The sequence below is a fragment of the Temnothorax americanus genome, unplaced genomic scaffold (assembly GCF_048541705.1).
Source record: "Temnothorax americanus isolate GAGA-0224 unplaced genomic scaffold, ASM4854170v1 Scaffold35, whole genome shotgun sequence".
NCBI lineage: Eukaryota > Metazoa > Arthropoda > Insecta > Hymenoptera > Formicidae > Temnothorax > Temnothorax americanus.
Window position 1 is genome coordinate 535,997 of NW_027509496.1, and position 6,330 is coordinate 542,326.

The 6,330-nt window shown below is 32.6% G+C and overlaps 1 pseudogene across 1 annotated transcript; it reads right to left on the reverse strand.

Annotated features, from left to right (window-relative positions):
• Positions 1 to 3,540: 3,540 nt before the first annotated feature.
• Positions 3,541 to 5,954, reverse strand: LOC143901657 (KRAB-A domain-containing protein 2-like; annotated as a pseudogene). The gene is made up of 2 exons (XR_013258147.1): positions 4,849 to 5,954; positions 3,541 to 4,764 (listed from the first exon to the last, which is right to left on the reverse strand). The product of XR_013258147.1 is annotated as a KRAB-A domain-containing protein 2-like (transcript).
• Positions 5,955 to 6,330: the final 376 nt, after the last annotated feature.

A 6,330-nucleotide genomic window follows, 5' to 3' on the forward strand; every position in this document is an offset into this window, starting at 1 on the left:
CACCTGCGAGTAAAACTCTCCAGAGTAGCTCTCGAGAGTTATTCTGACACTGTCCATTTGAGAGTAATTTTTCTGACATTGTACTATTTTAAAAAGAAAAAGGGTGTTAAATAACAACAAAAAAACCTTCTGGGTCAAGCAATGGATTGATCGCAGGTGTCGGATCTGCTCTAAATTAGAGAGCTTAAGATTGAAGATTCCCAACAATTAAAAGTTTCTACAGACTTACAAATTGTGAAATGGAATACATAGTGCGATATTATTATTTAGTTTTCTGTTTGCGAAATACCTTGATGTTAGATTTTTACATGTAAATATTAAATATTTTTTTTCTTTTTTTTTATGTACTTAATTCGCGATGTAAAAATTTATTTAATTTTAACGCTGTAATTAAAACGTGCAAAGTATGTTAAATTAAGTGTAACTAATTATTGACCAAGTAATAAGAGAATGTATTAAAAATATTATTGTTTAATTCTTTAAATTATGAATTTTTCGAACTTTATTCGCAAAACATAAAAATTAAAAAAACTTTTATTTCTGTCACAGTAGTATTCTACAATGGTTTATGATTTCCGCATTATTCAATAAGTTCCTTTGTGTCATATCATGTAGTTCTCAAAATACGAACAGCGTTCGAGCTTGGCAAGCTGATCTCCGAGAGTAAAATAACGTCGTGTCGATTTGCGAGTAGGTCTTGAAAAGTTCGCTCGCCGAGAGCTGCGATTCATTCTCCGTTATAGGTACTCTTTAGGAATATGTCCATTTGCGAGAATCAATCTCGAGAGCTACTCTCGAGAGTTTTACTCGCAGGTGGACACGCACCATTAAAGTTATTCTAACATAAACAAAAGTTAAGGTAAAGCTTGTGGTAAACCTCGTAAACTTTGACGTGCAAAATAATTAAATTTACTAAAATTAAATGTTTCTATTACACATAATTCAAGCTAAACTAATTAATATTATCTAAAGCGTAAGACGCTACGGCAATGCCTATGCAATACGTGTGCTACCTACTGTTACTACGTTTACGCGAGTTCGTTACTTCTGTAGTAACTTAGATAATTCACTCGTTTACGCGTAGTAAATTATTGTAAGTTACTACAAAATCCCGTTTACGCGAAGGAATTATCGTAAGTTTAGTATGGGCTGGCTCTAATACTTTTTCGCCGCAGTGTATAACATCTGTCGCTTGACGTTCGCCGCGCCGCGCCGCACCCCGCTCGCCGCTCGTCTCTCGACCCCCACCGCACGCCGCGCGCCGGGCACCGTGCCACGGTGCCAGCCCAGCCAGCCGCCGAGGCCCGCCTCTATCGCTCCTTGTGCGCTTATTCGCTCAGACGTTTTATTTAATAACTCGTTAACTATTGCGAATTTTGCAAAATGGTACGAAACTTTTCTTTTCAGTTTGACCCAATCTACCCCCCCCCCTATTCAGGTGGGTACTTTTATTTCAAACACCCTGTATATCGTCATATATAGTTAACATAGTCAAGTAAAATTAATTTCCGATTTGCGATGTAATTTTAACGACAAATATATCTTTATACGAAAATCTTATATATCTAATAATTCTTATAATTTTGAGATTAAAAGTTATACTTTTGGGAATTTTCTCTATATTTTCTTTACAAAAACATTTAAAAAATTGATAAATAGTGTCGTTAAAGTTATCGGAATTACGTCAAAAAATATGACATTGTTTGCATTTCATGAAATCAGCGTTGATAACATTTTTCTTAAAAATAAATTTTGATGTAGTGTTTGTAATGTTGTCCGTTACATTTTCCATAAAGAAATTATAGCAAATATATTTCATAAATAACTTAACAAATATTCAAAATGTTTTACATAATTGCATAATAGATTGTATCGTAACGGGATCAGGAGCCGAGTATGGTGGAAGTCATAGTTTCAGTGCTTCAAAAAGAAAGTGTAAATCTTGGAACAGAAATTTTAAACTCGATGATACAAAAGTAAGAAAACTGAATCTTACTGTCGCATAAATTATTGAAAAAAAATGCATTTGCCATAAAAATTTACTTTTTAGATTTTTTAATATTTGGTAATTGCTTTCAGATTGTTAAATTCCGTGATAAAGATTTTCCTGACAGATCAAGAGTGAAGGCAAATAATTTCTGTAGAAATCCAAATGGTGATGTGGGTGGTCCTTGGTGTTACGTAGAAGAAAAGGGTTACGAATTAGTAGAAAAAGAATATTGTGATATTCCATTTTGCGATGATGAAGGTAAGTATTTGTTTAATCAAAAAATTAAAGCTCAACAATAGTTAAAAATTAATGTGGCAAATTAAAGATGTGATATAACAAATATACAGAAGTTCTTGGTCAATAAAACTTCAGGATCTTGTAGGAAATTGAATTTGGAATTAAGAAAGTTCCTATAAACGTAGGTCCGGAAACACTTCATTAAAACATTATAGCTAATAAAAATTTTGAAAATCACAGGTTTTTTGGATGATTTTAAAAAATAATTAGCTACTAATTGTTACTAATGCGAACGCTATGAATGTAGTATTTATGTTACAGTCAAAGCCCGAAACGCAGGCATTCCTAGGATTGACTAGTCAATTCTCAGGAACGACCAAGCGTCTTAGTCAAAGCCCGAAATAAGTTTTGCGTTTCGGCTTTTGACTAGTCAATCTTAGGAATAACTAATACGGCTAGTCAAAGTTAGAAACTAAAGAAAAATCACTTCGGACTTTGACTAGTCAATCCTAGGAATAACTAATATGGCTGGTCAAAGTTAGAAACTAAAGAAAAATCACTTCGGACTTTGACCAGTCAATCCTAGGTGTGGCTTTAATTCAGACTGTGTGACTGTTAACAAATAAAATCAAGATTATTTTTACTAAATTAAGTTCTTATTGTTAACATAATGTGGTTTTTTTATTTACTTTTTTACTCTTGTACACAGTTTTTTCTCCTTAAGGTTAAAAATGTAGCTTTGGTAAAATATTGGTTTAAAATGCTTTAAACAGTTAAATACTTTTAAAGCGCGTCATCTAACCTATGTATTGTAATATTCTCACTTTATAAATTATAAGTTACATTATGTTAACCTAATGTAGCTTTTTACTTTACTTTACTCTTGTACATAGTTTTTCTCCTTAAGTTTAAAAATGTAGCTTTAGTAAAATATTTTGTAAACATAACATCTTAGAAAGTACTTACATTTAGTGTTGGTTAGGTAGGGAACGGGTTAGGTTGGTTAAGTACAGAACACAAAATAATTTTAATATAAAATACTGTAATTACTAGGTAATATATAATAGACATATCTTTGATGAAAATTTAGCCTTTTAGAACATAAAATCTCTCTTTATAAAAGCACATAACATAAAAATATTTTAATTTTTTTTTTAAATAACCAATATAAAAAATTATTTTTAAAATTAGGGACAACATAAAAAATCTTTTTGAAAAGTACAGAACATGAAAGAATTTAAAATAGTATAAAAAGGAATTAAGAAGAAATAATTATTGAAATATATATCATAAATCGACAATAAGTGTAAGAATCGAGAATAAGTAAATCACTTATTCTGGCATCATCAAACATAACATCTTACACTTAGAAAGTACCTATATTTAGTGTTAGTTAGGTATGTACTTTTAACATAATATAAAATACTGTAATTAATAATATAAAATAGACATATCTTTGGTAAAAATTTAGCCTCTTAGAACATAAAATATACTCTCTTTAAAAGCACATAACATAAAAATATTTTAATTATTTTTTAAATTAATTGATAAAAAAGAAATATTTTTAAAATTAGAGAGACAATATAAAAAACCTCTTTCAAAAGTACAGAACATAAAGGAATTTGAAATACATAGTATAAAAAAGAATTAAGAAGAAATAATTATCGAAATATCATAAATCGACAATAAGAATCAAGAATAAGTGAATCACTTATTCTGGCAATCAGTTGATTTATGACATTTAGAATTGCACAATACGTTTGACCTTTTGCATTTGCACAAATTAGAATTACACTTTTTATTACAATTACATTTTATAAAGCCTTGGCCTCCAAACTTTGAATCTTTGGTACTAACTTCTCTCAAGGATAATTCTATATTGGGTATGTCATTAACATTAATCAAATTTTCCTTACATTCTTGTATCTGATTCCTTGAGAAAAGTGTATTTATAGTTCCTTGTTTGGTGCCTACCTTATACAATCCATCACCGGTTTTTTCTGTTATTATGCCAAGCACATTTCGAGCGTCACCTTTTGCTCTATCCACGCATGGAATAGGCACAGTAACAGTTTTTCCCACCTCAATAGGTGGAAATTTTTTATCGGATAATTGTTTCATAATATTTGCTTGAGCTTGAAGTCCATCAATAGCCTTTTCTTTATTTATAGTTATTAATTCTTTTTGCGCGCAGCGGATACATACCACTGTACTTTCAAAGCCTTCTTCTGTACTTATAGTACTATCAGCGCATGTAGTGTGTACAATTTGCCCACATTTACAGCAGGTATGTGCTCCAGAGCTTTCTTTTTTGCAAATACAACATATTTTTATATCCGTGGGGACGTTTTGTCGAATATTTATTTCTTCTACGGGATTTGTAATTGGATTGGAATCGTCTTGTATTGGAACAACAGATGTATTTTCGTTCTCTTCTGTTGGAGGATTTATTAAAGTGCTTTCTAATTCTTCCTCAGTTCGAAGAATCTTTTTTATAGAATCTGGTAGAGTCTGTATTCCTACGTGAGCTTTTCTTCCTGTAACAAAAAATCGGTCAACTTCTTCACTTATCTATAGGTAGTATTTGTATACAGAAACTTACGTATTAAAGTTATGCTTACCAAACATGACTTCGAATGGAGTTTGTCGTATTCCAGTGTGATAAGCGCAATTTTTCTGCAGTTGACAGAACTTAAGCCTCTCACTCCAACGATTGGTCTTGTTATCCTCCAGCCACGCAAACAAAATTTTCTGTACGTCTTGGTTTGCCCGCTCTACGCTACCCTGACTTTGGGAATGCCGCGGTTTACCGTGTACTATAGATAACTCAGGCCACATGGTTTTCAATTCTTCAATAATGCGGTTGGCGAACTCTCTGCCATTGTCCGATTGAAGTACTGAAGGGGCACCCAAAATACAAAAAATATCTAAGAGAATGTGAGCCACTTCTTCTGCGGTCTTTGTTTTCAGAGGACGTAAAATCACGAATTTTGTCAGGTGATCTTGATAGTTTAAGATATACTTGAAATCACGATCGGGACACGTCTGCATGTCAATGAGATCAACTTGTACGCGTGCATGAATCTCTGTAAATACTAATGGTTTTACCACCAGTCCCTTCTTAGGATGACTCTTTTTCTTTTGGCATGGTATGCATAAATCTAAATACAAGTTAATGCATTCTATCGTAACATTTGCATATTTATCTCTTAATGCTTTTACTGTACGATCTCTACCTCCATGACCACACTCACGATGAACACTGTCAATTACATCAAACAACTCGTCATCTGTGACATAGTAACATACGTTATTCTTATCAGAGAGCGGCATAATCAACTTTTTTATATTCCCAACACGCAAGATGTCATAACGCTTCAGACGCCGATATTGTAACGATGTCCTTTTTTTTGCCATCTTTGCAGATTCTACCTCACTGATTAACTCTTCATACTTTTGTCTGCTTTCAATATGAAATGAACATGCCGTTTTCTTCAAACTAACAACTCTTTCCATAAATGTAGTTTTCATATGGTTCATGTCCACCTCATTGGTTATATTACATTCGTTTTCACTCATTTTGAATGTTGATATACTTATTTTAAGAATGCGTAATAACAACTAATAATAAATAAAACATATCACAAAACGATACAGACGTGCGCACAACTACTGCTTGCTCGATGTGTATTAACTTGCAACGCACCGTAACTCGCTCACGGACAGCTGACAGATCAGATTAGGTTAGATGCATGTGCAAGGCGCATATATCAGACTTATTGTCAGATGGCCTCGTAGTCACACCTAGGATTGACTAGTCAAAGTCCGAAGTGATTTTTCTTTAGTTTCTAACTTTGACTAGCCGTATTAGTTATTCCTAGGATTGACTAGTCAAAAGCCGAAACGCAAAACTTATTTCGGGCTTTGACTAAGACGCTTGGTCGTTCCTGAGGATTGACTAGTCAATCCTAGGAATGCCTGCGTTTCGGACTTTGACTGTAACATTTACACAAAGATTATCGAAAAACGGTTTTTTTAGTTTTTTTAGTTTTTTTCGATGTTTTGAGCTTATTTTTTTTTAATGCTTTATCAGAATTAAATAA